Source organism: Leptidea sinapis, chromosome 12, assembly GCF_905404315.1.
Source record: "Leptidea sinapis chromosome 12, ilLepSina1.1, whole genome shotgun sequence".
Classification (NCBI taxonomy): Eukaryota; Metazoa; Arthropoda; class Insecta; order Lepidoptera; family Pieridae; genus Leptidea; species Leptidea sinapis.
Genome location: NC_066276.1, coordinates 11,931,932 through 11,953,277, shown reverse-complemented (window position 1 = coordinate 11,953,277; position 21,346 = coordinate 11,931,932). Strand labels below are relative to the sequence as shown.

The following is a 21,346-nucleotide window of genomic DNA, read 5'->3' as shown; positions in this document are numbered from 1 at the left end:
TCCTTCAAAAAAGGATACTGTATTTTATAAACACACTTCGTTGTTCGCCTGGCCATCCGTGAAGACCTTGGTTCTCAAAAACGCAGGAAGGAGGAATGGAGAAATCAAGTTGATAATATCATGAAATACTTAGCTATGTGGTGCTATAAAAGTAGACTATGAAACAAGGGGTTAGAGCAGTGTCTCATAACAGGCGTGCAGTGAGGGAAAGACGCTCAACCAAGAATAAGACTGAATATAACCCTGAGGAACAACTCTACTTTATGTACCAACTGCGAGAAAATAAGAATAAATGTATTTATTCAAAATAGTATTAAAAATCAAGTTAAAATGTTGCAGATTCATTTTTATTTTGGTGAGAAATTTAAAACTGGTTTCAATCAACATTTTTGTTGTTTTAGTGTTCCAAGTACAAATTAATTCAGTCCGTAAAGCCTGAATGAAATACAGTACAATTAATATATGTCACTGTTTTATGAGTCTTTGAATGATCATCTTTAAGTTGATATTACTAGTCACAGAATATGTCATTATTGAGCAGATGGTACGAAATAGCTATGTATGCCACTGCCAAGTAATGGGTGTTAGCATACGTGCAGTTAAGTAAAACCATATTTTTTCAAAAATGTTGTGTGTTTTGGTAAGCCCTGCTTCTATACCGCGCTGTCCGCCGTAGACACAGCGCAGATCTGTGCACTTTTTTAATTTAAAGTTTACAACTCTTATCTGGCACAAAATTAAGTCTAATTATCCACGTGTAGCCAATGCCAGGAAACTATTGAGGAAGTGTTTTTTTGTAGTACGTTTGAAAGTGATCATTACCAAATGGATTGTCAGTAGGAATGAGTAGTTTTATGTTACGCTAAGAGGTTTTGTGTTGAGTAAATTATGAAATGGGAAAGTATATTATATTAATTAATACGTAAGTGTTTAGTGTTCATCCCTAATTTGTGGTAATAGTTTATAAATTGACATCTTAGTAATTAAAAGAAACAAGAGAGGGCGCCTTAGCAGTATAAAAATAATATATAAGTTCAAATTCAAATTCAAATTCAAATATTTTTATTCAAAATAGGATTTATAATCACTTATTGAACGTCAAAATCTACCACCCATTCAAAAGAGACTGCCTCAGACCTGAGAAAAATGGGCGCAAGAAACTCAGCGGGCTTTTTTTTTATATAAAATATGGATTACAATGTAATATCGTACAATAAACATTAATAATTAAAGAGCCTGAGGGTGTTCGCTTTAATCCCAGTCCGTGGTGTCATTAAGAAAATCGTTTATGCTATAATAACCTTTCCCACATAAACGTTTTTTAACAATTCTTTTAAATTTCGTAACACATTTGTTTTGTACATTTTCTGGGTACATATTGTAGAAGCATATACATCGCCCAACAAAAGACATACTAACTCGACCCAACCGAGTAGTAGGCATAACAAGTTTATGTTTGTTCCTCGTGTTAACATTATGAATGTCACAGTTTCTAGAAAATTCCTCAATGTGCTTATGAACATACAAAACATTATCAAAAATGTATTGAGAAGCAACAGTCAAAATGTTTATTTCTTTAAATTTTTCTCTTAATGATTCTTTAGGACCTAGGTTATATAGTACCTATGGTTTTTGTTTATATTAGTTAGTTATTATCTAATGGCGATAATATTACCCACACTATTGCTGACGATGGACAAAGAAATTCAGTATCTAAAGGTTAGCCTTCGCACACGTAACTCTTAAAATTAAAGTAATCAAAACATTAGAGTATTTTAGCTCAAAAATAAATCTGTGGTAGTTCCGACTCTCCCAAAATCCTCAAATTAGTATAAAAACGTTAAGACTACAGCGCAAGTTAAAGAAAAATCCAAATCATATAGATATTTAGTTTCATATTGTTAACGGAGGTTAAACACAGCAAAGTAAGCGCCTGAATAATATTGATAGCAATATCTACGTTGTACTTTTAAAGTTATTCACAATTACCTACTTCTTGATATAAAAACATCTTAAGGCGCCCACAACTTTTTATTTTGTGGGCTGTCACGCTTGCTCGGATGACGTCAGCTTGAGTCGACTAAAAAGTGCAATCAGTCAGAATATAATATAAATATGTATATATTGTTGTAATGTATTTTAAATTTTTTAACATTCTAAAAACAAAACAATAAAATAGTAATATTACGTACATTAACCTCTCCATGATATAATTACATCGTGTTATATAAGTTTTTATTTCTATTCTTCTTTAAGGGGTATCGTTTGTTTAAGTATTTGTCATGAACAAACTCCCAGAGTCAGCCTCATAGTCACACTCCTCCTTAACTTTACTCACTCAATTTTGACATATTATGTTCAATACATGTCAGTAGCAGCTAAAAATACCGTTCTTTACCTCAGGACTCCATCGTTTATAAAGTAGAAATGCACAGATGTCCATCAGAACCTGCCAATGATAAGTTAATCAAACTTACATAATAAATTCCAATGAAAAATTTTTGACAGTGACAAAATGACAATGATAGTAAGGGACGAAACGAGCAGGACCTTCAGATGATGGTAATTGTTTTCAGTTTTATTTGTGATGGTAATTGATACGCTCTGCCGGCTTCCCATTACAAAGCAGTGCCGCTCAGGATTTTTGTTAAACCCAAAAATTCTGAGTGGCACTACAATTGCGCTCGTCACCTTGAGACATAAGATGTTGAGTCTCATTTGCCCAATAATTTTACTAGCTACGGCGCTCTTTACATCGAAACACGGTAATGCTTACACACTACTACTTTACGCCAGAAAAAGGCGCTGCTGTAGTACCCAATATCTAGCCGGTAGCCTGTGAAAAAGCCTCCCACTGGTTCCTAGGAGCTTAGAGCGCGCTGCCCCTGGAAGTAGAACATTTTCCTCACTAGCGTTATTCACGCAGGCTTGGCGCAAGATGTAACGATGTCGCCATCTCACCTTCGAACCAAGAAGAGCTGTATCCTACTGACAATCAAAATAACCATCATTCGTTTACATGCAACTTTCTTCCACGTATCTTTGGAACACAGAACTTTCATATCGACGTGACATGGTTTTATTGTGAATGTAACACTTTCTCAATGGCCAGCAACGTTTTTATGATTCCTCTGAAGTTGTACAACAGTATGTATGATAGAGTCTTGTGCGGCAAGTGTGCGCACTTAAGCATTACATAATACTTAGTCTGGCCATAAATACTGTTACAATGAAAAATAAACAGAATATTACATTTGAATTTGGAATCTGTCATTTTTATATGATTGTTCATTGGGTTTTTTTATTTTGGCGCTAATGCATTGTACAATATTTTGCGATATTAAAATGGAGTGGGGTGATAAAGAGAACTGAATTGTTGTGATTACATTACATAAAGTAGGTATGGAGCAAAATGCAATTCTTAAAACTCTCCTTGTGTTCCTCTCTCTCTGTTTGTGATAGAAAAAGAACTGGCCGTCCACGTAGTGTTCGTACCAAAATGGTGATCAAAGCAGTAAGGGAATGAATTCGAGATCCGAAAACAAAATATTTTATCTCGGAAGATGAAGATAGCACCTAGAACCATGTCCCGTATTTTAAAAGATAACTCAGGACTTGCAGCCAATTAAAGACGTACTGGTCATTCCTTAACTGATAAATTAAAAAAGAATAGGGTGGTAAAATCGAAACAACTACTGAAGCGGAAATGGAGGTCATAGAAAAATTTATTTTGTAGATCAGAATTTTTTTTCTTTTGAGCAACATGTTACAAACAAAATGACCGTATTTATGCTGAAAGCTCTAAGGAAGCTTTCCAATAAGTCGACAGAGTGCAACGTGGGCACTATCCGACTTCAGTGATGGTTTGGTGGGGTATTAGCTATGAAGGAGTGACTGAGTCATACTTTTGTGAAAAAGGTATCAAAACATCAGCATAAGTGTATCAAGATGCCATTCTTGAGAAGGTAGGTTTACCACTGGGAGGCTCCTTTCGACATGATGCCGGCTAGATTATGGGTACCACAACAGCGCCTAATTCTGCCGTGAAGCAGTAATGTGAAAGCAATACTGTATTTCGGTCTGAAGGTCGCCGTAGCTAGTGAAATTACTGGGCAAATGAGACTTAACATCTTATGTCTCAAGGTGACGAGCGCAGATGTAGTGCCATTCAGAATTTTTGGGGTTTTTCAAGAATCCTGAGCGGCACTGCATTGTAATAGGCAGGGTGTATCAATTACCATCAACTGAACGTCCTGCTCGTCTTGTCCCTTATTTTTATAAACTAAAGGTAGTGAAGCCCCTTAACAACACCATGTTCAATAACCAAGAATGGTCCATCCAGTACGACACGGCACCAGGTCATAAAGGTCGGTCTACGCAGTCTTGGTTGTAACGAACGAACTGGGTCAGTCAGGTAGGACTTTAAGGTATTTGCAGTAAGTGTAAAAATGAAATAAAGTAGTATTATTATTAATTATTGGTAATGGATACATGTATCTTACCATGCCTCAAATACGCAAGCCAATCATGGGTGCACACAAAGAAAATTAAACATCGGTTACTAACAACACAACATGCATGGAGAGAAGTATCTTGAGGCTCAGAAAGATACATAAAATCCGCAACAAAACCATCAGGAAAAAAACAAACCTGACAGATGTCCTTGAACATGCATTAAAAATGAAATGGCAGTGGGCAGGACATGTGGCTAGGGTCCCAGACCAAAGATGGACTCTAAAAGCGACTACATGGAGTGGCCCTCAGGTAACAGATACCGAGGCAGACCGAAAATGAGGTGGAGTGATGACCTTCTTACAGTGGCAGGTAAAAACTGGCTAGAGAAAGCAAAAAATAGAGAGTTGTGGAAGAAGATGGAGGAGGCATATACCCGGATGGGATCAAGATTATAGTTTAAGTAATAACGTTAGTTTAAGGTATATTTTTAAGTTACTGACACATTAAAATATGTAATCTATAACTCTTGAATAAATATGCTTATTATTATTATTATTAATTATTCAATCATTGATTACGTTATTTTCAACGATTACAAACAGTTTACATAACTGTGCAAATAACGATTGAAGAGATTGGTCATATTTTTCTGCTACTGAGGAATAGAAAACCACAAAATTAAAAAAAACGATTTGTTGTAGTAAATCCTATTAATATTATGATTTTCAACCGACTTAAAAAATGGAGGCAGTTCTCAAATCGACTAATACTTACTTGCTACTTGACAGCCCAAAGATGTCCACTGCTGGACAAAGGCCTCCCCCAAAGATCTCCACGACGCGGACGATCGACTCCATCGAATTCGGGCGATCTTTACCAGATCATACAGTTACATTTGTGGGGGGCATCCCAACACTACGTCTTATATACGTGGTCGCCGTTCGAGGACTTAATGTCCCAACAGCTTCCTGTCCATTGAGCTACATGCCCTGCCTATGTAACTATATTTTTGTAAGTTTGTTACCTCATATAATGTTTTTTTAAGTTTGAATGCGAAATAATCTATGAGTAAATTCAATAACAAGCATTTGTATACAAAAAGTTTCATCTATATTTCATAATATTAATTAATTATCAAAAAAAATTCTATTCCGCCCTTAATGTCGCTTGTTTGCATATTTATCAGCAAAAGTAATTACAAAATGAATAATAACAAAAAGGATCAAAATGAATCATAGTAGTAATACTGTAATATATATGTTCTGCTTTATCTGCGTCACAAGATTAACTGGGAAAAACATATTCTAACATAAATTTACACACAATATTCCGAACCTTGGGCACGTTATAAGCTTAAAATATCTCGTTCGACACAGACGAGAATCATATTTACTCACACACAAACGTGTTCAATACACACAATAAATTTCAAAAAATAAAGATTGTGTTAAAAGTAATAATTTAATCAGTGTTAGATACTTGATCTGAGTGGATTCTTCATTAAAAAAAGGTAATTACATTATTAAATTAAATTTTGATTTCAATTGAAAATAGTTTTAGCATCTCTTTATATTTGCTCGACCGTTAATGTGGACGTAGACATAATTTTAGTCAAAGTTAGTTTATATCAATATAAAAATAAATGTTGTTAATGTTAACAATATTGAAGTGTTCTTATCAATGTTCAATGTTGGCTGCTGAGTTTGTCCTCAGATACGGAAAAACCCGCATCCTTCCATGGTCATGTGACATAATTGTGTATAATATCGCCAATGTCACTGAACCTCTGCTGTCGGTAATTAACTGTAATATTTTAACCATTGCTTTGTTTGTTTATTATTTAAGTGACATTAAAAAGCTGTGGCTTGGAAACTCCTTTCAATTGGTGAAATAAAAAGATTACAAAACCCTCTAAGCAACGTCCGTAAGAAACTTAATGACCTATTAAGTGATTTTTAATTTCCCGCTAAGAAAATTTAACATTATCAAGTAGTGATAATGTAAACCTCCTTTAACTTTGAACAGTTTGACCGATTTCATCACCGCTGGCGCCGTTTGAAAAGGCTTGGCCAAACTTAGACTTTGAATACAATTTGGACTGATTCGGACCGGTAGATTTTGAAAAATATCAAAAAACTACAAAATAAAAAATTTCAAATGTGTATTTTTTGGAATAACTTTTAAATGGCTTTACAGATCAGTTCCAAAAACTAAATCAGCTTTTAACATAAACATTGACGTCGATCGCCGTAAAGTCGGTGAAAATCGGTTTCGGATTCGTTCGAGTGAACGAAAGAAAATCTAAAAAGGTATTTTTCCGATTACTCCGAATTTCTTAGATTGATCAATTCAAACTTAAAGAAGAGCTCAAAAATATCATAAAAGGAATTTTAAGCACCTAGGTATGGAATAAGCGGGATTGCAACCATTTTCCTAATTTTTTTCTTGTTCAGTTCTAGTCCAAAACAAAACAATCTACCACATTGCGCTATTAATAAGAAAAAAAAATCTTTGCCAATTTATCTACTTGGGTATTTTTAGATTAAAATTATCGATTAGTGGGACATATCAATAACCCAGTCCTGTCAGTAGAAGTAAAGAAAAAAAAATTGATGCGCCTTAAAAATACAGCGCGAATTCATAGAAACGTGTTATATGTAACATGTCTCATTAAAACACGTTGGTAGTAAGCCTTTTACGGCCTTACAAATAAACTTGGTATAAAGTTATAACTGATGATAAACAAAGAAAATGCAAAATGTTTAAAATATCGCTGACCGCACTATCAATACAATGATAATTCTGAAGTTTTCGAAATGACAAGCTGCCTTGCAAATAAACGCGGGAAACGTTATATGTCCGAACAAACCATTCGTAAGCAAAATGTCTATTTGTAAACATTTTACATATTCTTGGTTTATGCTTAGTTATAACTTTATGCCAATTTTATTTGTAAGGCCGTTACTGTTTTCAAAAGATAGCTTTGTAATTGAACCGTACATTAAATCGGTAAGGATAACGTTGTAATTAAATGGGTTTATATAGTAGTTAATTATAACTAACTACATACTTAAATAAATGAGGACAGTTTTAAATGAGAATTTATCTATGGGTTACTAGAACATATCAACACTAGCCAGTTAACTGTTGTTATAATTGTTAAGAGTTCTCAATAAGTTGTTTTGTTTGAAATATAAATCATTCTTTGAATATAGCCTCACAAGAAGTAATGATAAAAAGGCACAGTCCTCATGTTTATATTACTAGAACTATGCTTGGTATTTCAATAATTCAAATTAAACTTTTTGAATCAAATGTTTCGAAGCGGAAATGAATCAAATGTTTAACAAAATGGTATTCAAATTCAAATTCAAATATTTTTATTCAAAATAGGATTTAAAATCACTTATTGAACGTCAAAATCTACCACCCATTCAAAAGAGACTGCCTCAGACCTGAGAAGAATGGGCGCAAGAAACTCAGCGGGCTTTTTTTTTAATATAAAATATGGATTACAATGTTATATCGTACAATAAACATTTATAATTAAAGAGCCTGAGGGTGTTCGCTTTATTCCCAGTCCGTGGTGTCATTAAGAAAATCGTTTATGCTATAATAACCTTTCCCACACAAACGTTTTTTAACAATTCTTTTAAATTTCGTAACACATTTGTTTTGTACATTTTCTGGGATCATATTGTAGAAGCATATACATCGCCCAACAAAAGACTTACTAACTCGACCCAACCGAGTAGTAGGCATAACAAGTTTATATTTGTTCCTCGTGTTAACATTTTGAATGTCACAATTTCTAGAAAATTCCTCAATGTGCTTATGAACATACAAAACATTATCAAAAATGTATTGAGAAGCAACAGTCAAAATGTTTATTTCTTTAAATTTTTCTCTTAATGATTCTTTAAGACCTAGGTCGCGCGAATAGCCCTCTTCTGCAGCACAAAGATAGTATTAATATCGGCCGCACTGCCCCAATAACAATATACCGTAGGACATAATACTTTGAAAATAACTAAAGTATACTAATCTCGCCGTATCTATGTCAGTTAACCGTCTAATTTTCTTAACCGCATATGCTGCAGAACTAAGCCTATTCGCCAATCCTTTAATATTAGTTACACTAACACCAGGGGCGTGCATATCATATAGGCAAGTAGGCAGTGCCTACCTCGTTATGAACCTAAATAAATACAGCACTAGTGTTAAAGTTTATTTACTACCTAAGATAGGCAGTGTACAGATTGCATATTATACGAAGCAAGCAGCGTTTCATACAACTTATGTCGTACTATCGGAAAAAAACGCAACTACGACTAGTTAGATCTACAGTGTCTTTCTATACAGACAATGCACGCCACTGACTAACACTAATACGTATGTAGTTTGTTTTCTTTATATATTTAATAAAAAAATATAATATATTTATAAGATATGCATCTTTTTAATGAACATCATTTGAATAGGTTTCTTGCTATACATCTTCAATCCAGAACTAGTTTCGAACATAATTATTATTAGATAATAATATCCTGATATATTTTTTAAAATTGTCTGTTGAATATATAATAAATGAAACCAATACCTACTATACATAATAAATTAAATTAAGAATAATCTGGTTTCTGAAAACATTTTTGCCTAAAAAAAATAAACCTGTCAAATAACATAAAACGGAATACGATTAATTTAAATAATTATGACATTGACTTAAATATATTTCATAAAACATATTTTGTGTCTCAACACAAATGAAATATAAAGACTTTCAGGTAGACAATTTTCTTCGAACATAACTATCACAGTCAAATGAGTCTAATAGCGGTCCCGTAAGGTTTTCCTTTCACTAGAAAACTTTTAAACATAATTTTATTTCTATATCAACGTGTTTTCAGTAATTTTATATCTATAATTGTTACAGATATGGCGCACTACACTATACTATGCACTATATTCTGTGGCATCATAGGCATTTATGCCGGTGTTGTCAAAGAAAACACCGAAGATCTAAGACCGTTAAGTAGTCCTGCACATTTGACATACGATGAACTGGTATATCTGCTGCAATCCCGATTTGGAACACAAAATGTCGCAAAACCGATGGTACTCTCGCCATGTGCCAAAGCAATTTTGGGATGCTGCAAGGAGGGATCTATGGATGTGTCGTGTTCGGAGACTTTGAAGTGCGGGGCGCATTTTTTTGATGATAATCCATGCGGGGAAAGATTTATTATAAGCGCGTTGGATGCGGCCACGAAGTACTACAATCAATTCGGGAAGGCTTGAAGAAGATAAAATATTCAAAATGAGCCACACTCAACTTGCAGAATTTAATCTGAGGAAACTATTCAGCAAGGCGGCACTTTTTTAGCAAATATTTTGTGTAACGTAAGAATGATAAGCTCGCTTGATGCAATCCTCTTTCAAATATTAATATATACAGACACAAATATGAAGTCACTTCGATTACCCTGTCATCATGATTAGATGACCTTACAACCCATAAATTCATAGAAGGGATAGACCCATTTCAAATCAAATCAAATCAAAATCACTTTATTCACACGATATGAAATGACATTTTTTTTTTATTATTTAAATTGTATCTACCGCTAGTCTTAGTAAACGGTTAAGCTAATAAAAAGAAGTAGTTAGAAACTCAATGCCACTCTGTTAAACCAAGATTTACATTTTTACAGTTTGATGAGTAATTACAATTACAATATAATTTGTAAAGTGTATGTAATAATTCATGTAAGCACTCAGATATCACATTAGGAAAACATTCTTATTTAAATCCACAGTAGCGAGTAAAGCTTGTGTACGATATGTTGTGATCGTCCCTGACCAATGAGCATTTAGTACCCACGCCCACTCACCTCATTTCGTTGACTAGATGGTTTGCTTGGGAATATATAGGTACTTGGAGTTTACTGGGTTAAAAGGTCGAGACTCTTACATAAAAAGCTCTCCTACTTTGGTTAACAGCTAAACATGATTGTGCGCCTAGCTCGACCTAGCCCACCCAACGATTCCGTCAATATTCACTCTTTACTATGTTTTAGCATTTTCTTCTCAATAACTCATCTCCTTAAATTTCAAATAGCTCTCTAATTAAGAACACTGATTTTCATAATACACACATACTACTTACAAATAAAAATACATTTTATAACTTAACTATAGATAACTTACATATTTTGATGTATTTACATCAAGCTATGTAGTGTTGAGTTTGTTTCTTATCAAGCGGAAAACCTACATTTACAAACTCCACATAAACACTATGAACCAGTATTGTAATAATAATAGATAATAAACCGCATAATAAATTATAATTAACTTTGTTCATTTGAGATGTTTTATTTTCAAAAATTTCCATCAGTATTATAAAATGATAACGAATAGGCTCAAAATATATAAAAGACTTTCCAGCTTTAATTGGCGCTAAGCATCAAGTTCGGTACGTGACATTGACAACATTATTTTTTATTAAATGTGTGCCGTACTCAAAATAAGTAAGTATTCACTCCCAGAGTAAGGCAAGAAAAGTTAACGGAGCTTCATCTTCTCTAGCTACTTCTACCTACAACCAATTAATACAAGCTCTCCCTTCGGTAGTAACTTCTTGGCACTGAAGTGTAGGTCGTTGGAGTTTAAAAAGTTATAGTTTCATAAAACACACCATAACTTTCAAACCAATTTTAAAATCTGATTTTCCAACAAATTGTTTACGATTTATGTAAGATGCACGTATTCCTGGAATGCATGGCTGTAGCCTCTCAACGGAAACAAATCATCGGAACAGTGAGGTCGCAACTTGAAGCTTATGATGGCCACATGAAACTTCAGAGCTCCTGCGCGGAGCTTGTTTATCCCAATGGACCTGACCACGGAAACAGGAATTCAATTTACATAAAATATTATAAAGATGGACTGGTAGCTTTTTATTAGTTCTTCTCGCCACGTAGCCCTTTTACAAATTGATATAGCTTCATGAAGCTTACCAAGTATTGTTGTACTATGGTAAATAAATATATTTCTATTCTATTCGATTACAATTTCTGTTGCTATTCAATCTAATTGATTGAAAATTTATCAAAATCCAATTCTTTAGACATTTCTTTTCACATCTTTGAAAAACGAAACGGCATTTGATGTCGATTCGCCCAAAATGGTTTAATAAAAAACATTAACAACGTCCAAATACATAAAGTAGGTATATCATAACCAGTGCATAATCTATATATAGACACAATATTATTGTTACCCGGTATATGGGTATATATCGGTACTTTTATTTTGATTACGTTCATCAATATTTTCACAATAAATATTAGTAATAATACAGCCACCACTGCTTATTTTCGTATTTTTTGTAGATACGACTGTCACTAATTCGACCACAGCGCTAGAACATTCCTAAGCCCGGCATTCAACCGGCGCGCCTAGCATAATATTTTAGTGTTGGGTGCCGAGGTTCCAAAAAACATACAGGTAGTATCGTAGTATTTTCGTGTACCAGAATTCTAACTAATATTCAATCATTAAAAAGTAATATACTTGGTGGTAAAAGTTGAATCAATGAATGTTCAATGTCAAAGTCAAATAAACTTTATTCAAATAGGCTTAAACTACGAAATTTTGAATCGTCAATAGAATTTTTTTTTTTAATTACTAAATCTGCCATAAGTTCGGAAAAAGAAGAGCATAAATGAAACTCAATGGTCACAATTTTAAATTAAATATATTATTTTAGATTTGCATATTTATGTGTGATGCCAACTGGTTGCCTTCAAGGGGTACTTTCACCACTTCCTTGGAACCTTGTGGTGGATGAGCTCATCACAAGGCTAAACAAAAAGACACTGTACACGGTGGGCTATGTGAACGACCTCGCTATTCAAGTAACGAGACCATTTAATGCATTTTATGCAGCCTCATAAGATTCACTTTTAAGATGTTTGAAGAATGGTGCGCGCAGCATCTAGTAACAGCTATTCCGTCGTAAACGGAGAAAATACTCTCCACCAACAGGTCATCCTTGGTAATCTTACATTACCAAAGCTGTTCAACACCGAGCTAAGCCTCACGGAAGAAATTCAATACCTGGGGGTTATACTGGACAGTAAGCTGATTTGGAATAAGCTCTTTGAACACAAGCTGAAAAAAGGGTGAATCATATTTTGGCAGTACAGAATACTCTTAGGGAAAGCCTAGAATCTTGCTCCAAAGATAAGTAGATAGCTTTATACAGCAGTCATAAAACCAATAGCTTGGTGGCCCAGGACAGAGCTTGCGACAGTACAAACCAAGCTGTAGCATTTCCGGCGGCTGGCTTGCACAGCCATAACAGGATGCATGCGCACTACGCCCCACACTACTTGACATACACTTTCAACATGAAGCGACAGTGGCGGTTCTATTTCTAAAGCTGTAAGGTGTTTGGAAAAATAAAGACTGCCTTATAGATAATCTCTGTCAAAAAAGGATTATCCACTCTGTGAGGCACCATGCGATAAGATACCTAAAACATATGTTTTTCAAAAGAACCACCATATACAACTGTTCGGGGTAGATGATGACCAGTCAGGTGTAAATTAATTAATAATCTACACAGATGGCTCCAAAATGGTTACTGGAACTGGGGCCCGCATCTTCCCACAGGAAATGAAAATACACACTTCAATATCCTTGGGCACATACAGCTCCATCTTCCAAGGTAAGTGTGTAGCCCTCAAGGAAGCTCGTAACACAACACTTAGAAGGAAAGTACATAGCCACAAAATCAGAATTGGAACAAGTTGCTTCGTATAAGCGCGAAAATCTGCAAAAGATCAAGGGACACAGCGGTGCGTTGGGTAGTGATGCAGCAAATGAACTTGCAAGGCGGGCATCGGCAACCCTTCAACTTCCAACAACTTCTGCCACTGCCCTTCAGCCAAATAATAATAATAATAATAATCATTTATTCAACACTAATAATATGTGGTACAGAATGTTTTGTGCCCTACCTTCTGCGGTAGGATACCCTGAGTTGCAGAGGCTAGGTCCTTCCGAAAGACTCTACATAATTAGCAAACTCAATAAAAAGAGGTATGTGTGTGCACGTGTGTGTATATATGTGTATGTGTTTGTGTGTTTATTTTTTCTGAGGGGAAAAATACTTTTACGTATCATGAGTTCAAGATTGTCATCGTGTTGATCTCGTATATCGGGCTCGATGTGTAGATCAATACCGACTAAAAAACCGCCTCTTCTTCTATCTCGCTAGCCCCCATGGAATCGCCGCAAGGCATTTCTTCACGGGGGGAGAATCTAGCTTTTGCTATTTCCAACTAAAAACTATAAATTTACTGCAGTGGCTTTTCTTGCCATCTCTGACCTACGCAAGTCTTTTAGTATTTCTGCAGCGTATGCATTAATTACATCCCAGGCTACTTCAGAAGTAAGCATTACGCTGATAAGGTTATCAGGTGTAATGCTTGTACATACTGTCTTCTCCCATTTGTCACATCAAATCTCCACTAAATTTCCTCGACGTACTTTGATACGATGACAATAGCCAAGTCATCTGCAAAGGTAACAAGTTCTGTATCGAGTGGAAGATCCTGTTTAATAGCCCATCGTATATTATGTTCCAAAAGAGCGGGCTCAACACAGAGTCTTGGGGGACGCCTCCTGTGATCTGGTATTGGAAAAGACCAGACTTGGTCTCACATTCAAGGACCCTGTTTGAGATATAGCTGGCCACGATTCTTTGTAAATACATCCGGACATTCAATTCAGCAAGATGGTACATGATGTCCTCCCAGCGGGCTGAATTAAATGCATTTTTGATGTCTAAGGTGGCCACAAGACAATATTTCTTAATCCCTCGTTTCAACCTAGAGCCAGAGATTGCGTGGATCGACCCTTACGGAAGCCATATTGGTTGTCTACCAGTTGGGGCTCTGCTATGACATCGATTCTTTCGAGGATGATGCGTTCAAAAGTCTCCCCTATACTGCATGCATAATGGGCGTTACGAGGAAGGATCGTCTAAACTGTAACGGTTTGTTTCCTTTAGGGATTAGCACAAGTTTTTGGAGTTTCCTTTTTGGATTTTTGGAGCATTTTGTAGGAAAAGAGCCACTTTTGAGGCAGGTGTTGAAAAGGTCTATAAATAGTGCGGGTGAAGATTTTATAGCAACTTTAAGGGATACGTTAGGGATGCCATCAGACCCAGGAGCCTTTTAATTACCAATCATGTGTTTGTGTGTTAGTGTGTGTGTGTGTGTATGTTTTTCTTTTATTAAGCCTATGTAGGTATGTCAAACTATGCACAAGATTAAATAAGTGATAGTAATTGATGCTTAACTTTTAATGTTATTAGTTTCTGTATCGTATTATTTTAATATTTTGTTAAAGAGTATTTATTTATTATACTTATATTTTTATTAAATTTACTAAAGTGTAAAGCGTATGCCGAATTAAATTCATATTGTGACTGAACAAAGCCTGTTTTAGTGATTGGGGTACAAAATGTGGATATTCTGTTATTATTATAAGAGTGTCTATTGCTTTTTTCATGGAATCGTGAAATTATTCCATAAGTATATTGCTGACGGACACTGAGAGTTTACTCTCTTCGTGTAATTGGTTGGTTGGGTACCTAAACTGCTTACTGAAAATTGTTTGTAGTAGAGTTCTGTGCGCTCGTCCTAACTGAAGCATAAATGTTTTGCCAGCTCCATCCTATGCACAAATGCATTAGATCATGATTGAAACACATAGATATTTGTACACCATCATAGTTGACTCGACTGGGGCCACTTAGATTTCTAAATAATGGAATGAGATGTTTTATTTTATTTTTTGTATTATAAATTTTTATTTAAGGTGTTCGTCTAGCGTAACACCAAGGTATTTTATGCTTTTCTCTTGAGCTAGGATGTTACATTTACAATAAGATCGATTGTTATTCAGGTTACAAGGATACGTACTGTGTATTGGGAGAGTAAATTGTCCATCAAGATTATTTCTGTTGGAGATATTGAATACACATATATATATATATATTTAGTCTTACCGATATTGACAGTTAGTAAACTATATTCCAGCCAAGACGTGATTTGGCTCAATCCTTCTTCATCAGACGATTTCACGTCATCCCACTGATTTCCATTAAATAACACCACAGTATCATTAGCAAAGCAAAAGAAATGTCCTGACGTGGGAGACATCTTACAAAGAGGGTTGATGTAAGCTAAGAATAGTGTTGGGCCCAAAACACTTCACCGGGGAACTCCATAGTCAATAGTGATAAGATCACTAGTAAGATCGCCTATCTTAGTACACTACTGTCTTACATTAAGATAATTTTTGAATCAGTCCAATGCTATTCCTCTAACACCTAAATCTGAAAGTCTATTGAGTAAGATAGGGATTGAGACTGTATCGAATGCTGTTTGCAGATCGAAAAACGCCTATGCATTTATTGCCACTATCAAGGGTACTAGTGATATATTTAGTTATCTCAAGTACCGCATCCAGAGTAGATCGATTTGACCGAAAGCCAAATTGGCAAGTAGCTCATATTTTTCAAGAAACTTGGTTAATCTGATATTGACTATTTTTTCCAAGATCTTACTAAAAACACTCAGCAATTTTGTCACCACTCTTATGAACCGGAATTACAAAACCTCTGGGTTGTTATGAGTTGTTGTAAAGTTGATTCAATGACCAAGCGGTTCTAAGAGTAAGTTCATAAATCTTTTAACAAAATATGTATGAATAAATTTAATCATAACCTGGAGCACTTGCTGATTTAAGATTGAGAATAATACATTTCGCTTCGACAATTCCAGTAGGGTAAAGCATAAAAGATCCGAGAGGAACATTTGAGGCCATATCAGAGCAATCAATTTTGTGTTTGCCTAGTTCACTAATTATTGATGAGGCAAGGTTGTGACCAATACTAGTAAAGTATTTATTTACTTCTGCTAAAGATTATCTTAAGGTAGACTCAGTACTCAATAATTCAGTAGGGTGTTCATTAGTAGTAGGTAAATTACAAATTTCTTTAATAGTATCCCAAGTACCTTTACAGTTACCCGTGTTTTGTTCTAATTATCCTCGTAAGTGCTCATGGATACGCTCTCTCACCATCAACCTACACAACACCCGATGGATGCATGTCTCAAGTTATAGACAATCGAAGCGATACCTGCACTAACGCCAAAACTGACAAGTAGACTTATCAGCCTTAACTGACATGACAAACGAATAATGGTGGGCACCGTAACGGGTCACACATCACTAAACAAGCACCTTTCCACAGTCGACGTAACGGACAGTTCTAAGTACAGAGGCTGTGTAGCCAAGGACGAAACGGTTACTCACGTAATCCTGGAATGTGCGGGGGTGGCCAACCAACGGGCAAAAACCTTAGTTCGTATTCATTGAGGTAAAACTGTATAAATATAAATTATACATTGGATAATCGTCCTTTGGAGCTTCAATTCATTGTTTGTGTTAAGATGCTGCGTGAACATGATGGTATTATTGGTAGAACATTCATGTCTCTGATGTCAAGTATTCCTCGCATATTCTCTTCACTCGAGCGTTGCCGGCTTCGTAGGTGTGTGGCAACGACCATGCGTGCGCGCCTTTTATGAATATGTTCCAACTGTAAGTTTTCGAGTTAAATGTCTTCGATTATAATAATAATCAGGTTAGCTGGCCTACCATCAAGGCAGGACTGGTCCTGCGTGGTCTGAACCCACGCTCGTATAGAGTACTGATTTAAAAAATATTAAATATTAATTTACAATTCTTTATCGCTCTGCAATCATCACCTTATAACTCAGTAGACACGTTATTCCTATATAATTATTAATTTAATAGTTGTTAATTAATTATTAACGCAAACAATTACCTCAACCAACTTAGGTAAGCCGGTGCGGGATTCTAAACGCTAATTGGTCATACCACAACATATCGTAATTGGTCAGGTTTCAATTTTATTTCATTCAATCCAAAATAACATCTCGTAAAGAATTGCTACTAGCAACTTTGGTATTAACTATTTAAGATCCGTGTTTCTAATGTGGTGTAAGAAAGCGATTTATTATCAAAAATCATGAACCTATATTCAAAATTTGCAATAAATAATAACATAAAAAAAATATTTATGTTAATTATAAAAGTATATCAAGCTGTTGATAAATCAACTAGATTCATGGATTTGATTTAATACAATAGTTACTGTGAGTTTCTCCTCATTATTATATTATGTAAATATAATTATAATATTATGTAAATATATATTTAAAAAAAATACAATTGCAACAATATATGTATATATATCACAGGGAATATCTCATAAGGATTCTGATTCTGAAAATATCGAACCACAAGGGATATTAGCTAGCTGAGAATATACTAGCGTACAGACGACCCGACAGATAATACGTGACCAATTTTGATTTGTCAGTGTGTACATTGACTTGTTAAATATTCAAAATACTAAGGTGCGTATTCCAAGCGTGGCTGACTATTTACGACTTGTCAATCAATATTGGTAACACTAACAAGGGATTCGCTTTTCTTTTCTATTTTGTTCTATCTACGTCAGAGAAGTTCTTAAGTTCTAAGTTAGTAGTCTATGGTTCATTCGATAGTGACAGGAGTAATTTAAAATTGAATTTGAGATATTTTTTTAATTATAATTAACCAGTGGATTTTTTATCGAAAGCGATTATTTATTGTGTAAAAGTATGTGTTGTGTGTGTATTATTATACACACGTTAGTCAAAAAATACATTGTCATGATCCAAAGTTTGGTTGTATACTTGCATCTTCTAAATTTAGAATTAAAATAACAACCTAATAGAAGTAAGAAATGCCAAAACATTGACTTCTTTTAAAGCGAGTCATCAAAGACGTATACTCCGAACATATACTTAATAATTATGAAACGTTTTAATAACAGGGTTGTTTTATCTATTTGCCTAATATTTCATTGCATTGCATACCTATCAAAATCATTGTTTGTTTTTAACTTTAATTATTAAAATGTTAATTTCTCATATTGTAAGTAACGATAGATCTTAATGAGAATAAAGTTATTTTAAACTTTCAATTTAACCTGAAATTCAAAAGGAAACCAAATGTTAGTATTAAATACAATATTGTCAGTACCTTCAGTTGATTAATTCCAGGCAGCCAAATAAAATCTCGTCCCTCTACCACAGCAGTTTAATTGTCTGGCTGTAAACAAATGTATTCCAAACTGATTCCCGCTGGGATTCGAGATATATTTTTCTCTCGATCAGACTAACGTTTTGTTTTGTATTGATTCGAACAATGGACCGAAACGTGTTCTGCCCAGTTGGTAAATGAAATAATTTAAACTAGTAAATGTGTCCGTTCGAGACATGTTTTAATTTAATTATGTGACAATAAGGCAGATTTTCAGTGTATGTCTATTTTCCCATTGAAAATGACATTACATTTGTGTGTTAACATTTCTTAGATAGGATCATCCATCAAAATGTTTTTGATAGAAAGCTATCCTATTTTTTATTTTAAGTCGGTGCCATGCCCTAAACAAAATAAAACTTAATATTATTAACAGCTTACATACTAAAATTATCAATGTGAGCGTTAATTGACAGGTAGCCTAAAACCAACATATCGGGACGCTAAATGAAAACTCCTTACAAAGCCATACATACACTATAATTACACCATCCACGTAAACAATTATCTTCATAAAACGAAAACAAACTATGTCAAATTTTTATGGGACCAAATGGCAACTACTCCACATAAAACTAAAGAATAATCACTTAAATCGGTTCATAAATATGAGCATAATCGGTGTACATACATAAAAAAATACACATCGAATTGAGAACCTCCTTTTGAAGTCGGTTAAAAAGCATTTTTGTTTTAAGCAAGGAACAGATTTGTTGCGTTACATTCTTGAGTTCTAGTATCCGTCTCATTCTTTTTTATTGGTCTGTGGCAGTATCAATTTAAATTAATACAACATGTTCAATGTCAAATCGCATTAATACAGTGAGAATAATATTATCTGAGTTCTGGCGCCAGAAATGACCAATGACGTTATGTATCGCGCGACACGACCACGATACCACGCGCAGTGCCCGCTAACCTTCGGACCGTACTAGTATGATGTGTAATAGTATTGTATTGTAATAAAATGTATTACTGTGTACTGTTAGATGAAAAAAAACCTTGAGGAATAGAATGGTAGTTGATAAGCTCTGCCCATTACAGTGCAGTGCCACTCAGGATTCTTGGAAAATCCAAAAATTCTGAGCGGCACTATAACTGCGCTCGTCTCCTTGACACATAGGATGCTAAGTCTCGTTTGCCCAGTAATTTCACTAGCTACGGTGCCCTTCACCCCGAAACAGAGATATACTTACTGCTTCACGGGAGAAATAGGGGCCTTCACATGTGGTATATATATTTTTATTCGTTATATTTCGAAATAATTAATTCAAGACATCACTAAACCTTACCTGAAACACGTACATTGTAATATTATAGCATATATTTATTTTTAAATAATAGCCATAAAAGTTTAAAAAAAATCTGGTACATGCTGTGGTCAAAATTAACAAATAAAAGAGAACTCAAATAAGCGAGCAAAAAAAAATTAAACTCAAACTTTTTTATTTGAAAATATTTAAGCAACCTTCGAACAGTGTATGATGTGTTGTGTTCACTTGTACCTGGGCCATGCCACTATTATTCTTTCATACTGAAAGTGACTAGCTGACCATTTGTTTAAAAACTAATTGCGATATTTGAAAATGGAATACGTACTCAGAGAGTAGGTTACATTGTAGTCTGTAATTAATTTGACCCGAGAAAATATTTGTGCCATGATATTATTTTCGTTTTGGCGTAAGTCAACAAGAAAGTTGTCCGAGAATTCAATTGGCATTTAGTGATGAAGCTCCATCTAGTAGCTCGGTGTATTGTTGATTTAGTGAACTCAGACGTGGAAGTCTCTGAGGTCTACTGTCAAGGAAACTAATATTGATACATAACGACAACTTCAAAATTATATAAATCGGTGACAGGAACCAGCTCAGAAGGCACAGGTTTTCTACCCAGCACCTCCACTCAAGGCCGTCGCGGTCAAACCCTACTCTACGGTCTCAGTACCCAAGGAGGTCACTCCCATATCCCCGCGCCCGGCGCATTCCACCTCAGCTCGCCCTCAGCCGGCCCCCTAGCGTCTGTCGGCGGTCGCCAGAATCAGAGAGCCTCAAAACCATCTCGCATCCATCGTAGATAACTACGACCTTCTGGGACAAATAAAGCGATATTCGTTTTAATATTCAGCTCGTTTCCCGATGAGTTAGCCTCTTGCATTAGGCTACCTTTGTAATACATATTATGCATAATACACAATGTACAGGTACACATACAAACATACATGCTCAGGAATGTGGGAGTGGATGTCGGTCCGCTGTTGCTATTGTATACACTAAAAAAAAGGATTAGGTATTGGTATGAGCCAAGTCCAAAAGATTATGAAAGAAGACCAGAAAGAACTATGTAAAGAATGGTGCTGAAAGAAAAGCCGATCGACGAAATGGTATGGCATTTGTAGATTAGTACACGCACTTAAAAAAAATTGGGTAAACCTATGAAACAATAAAAAAATATGGTTACACTCCGGGAGTGCCGGCAGAAGTGAAATCTCGAACATTAACGTTGTGCATTTTTTAATATTTTGGAATGGTTAGGGTATAATTTCGCACGAATTGCTTTTTTTATCAGTAAAATGTACTAGCATTTATGGCATTAAATACAATATTCATTTATTGCGCCATCGTACACAAAAATG

The 21,346-nt window shown here is 35.0% G+C and overlaps 1 protein-coding gene across 1 annotated transcript in view; it reads right to left on the bottom strand.

Annotated features, from left to right (window-relative positions):
- The window catches only part of LOC126967235 (uncharacterized), a 272,244-nt gene that overhangs the window by 170,474 nt on the left and 80,424 nt on the right, over positions 1-21,346 (bottom strand). The gene's annotated exons all lie outside the window — the stretch shown is intronic.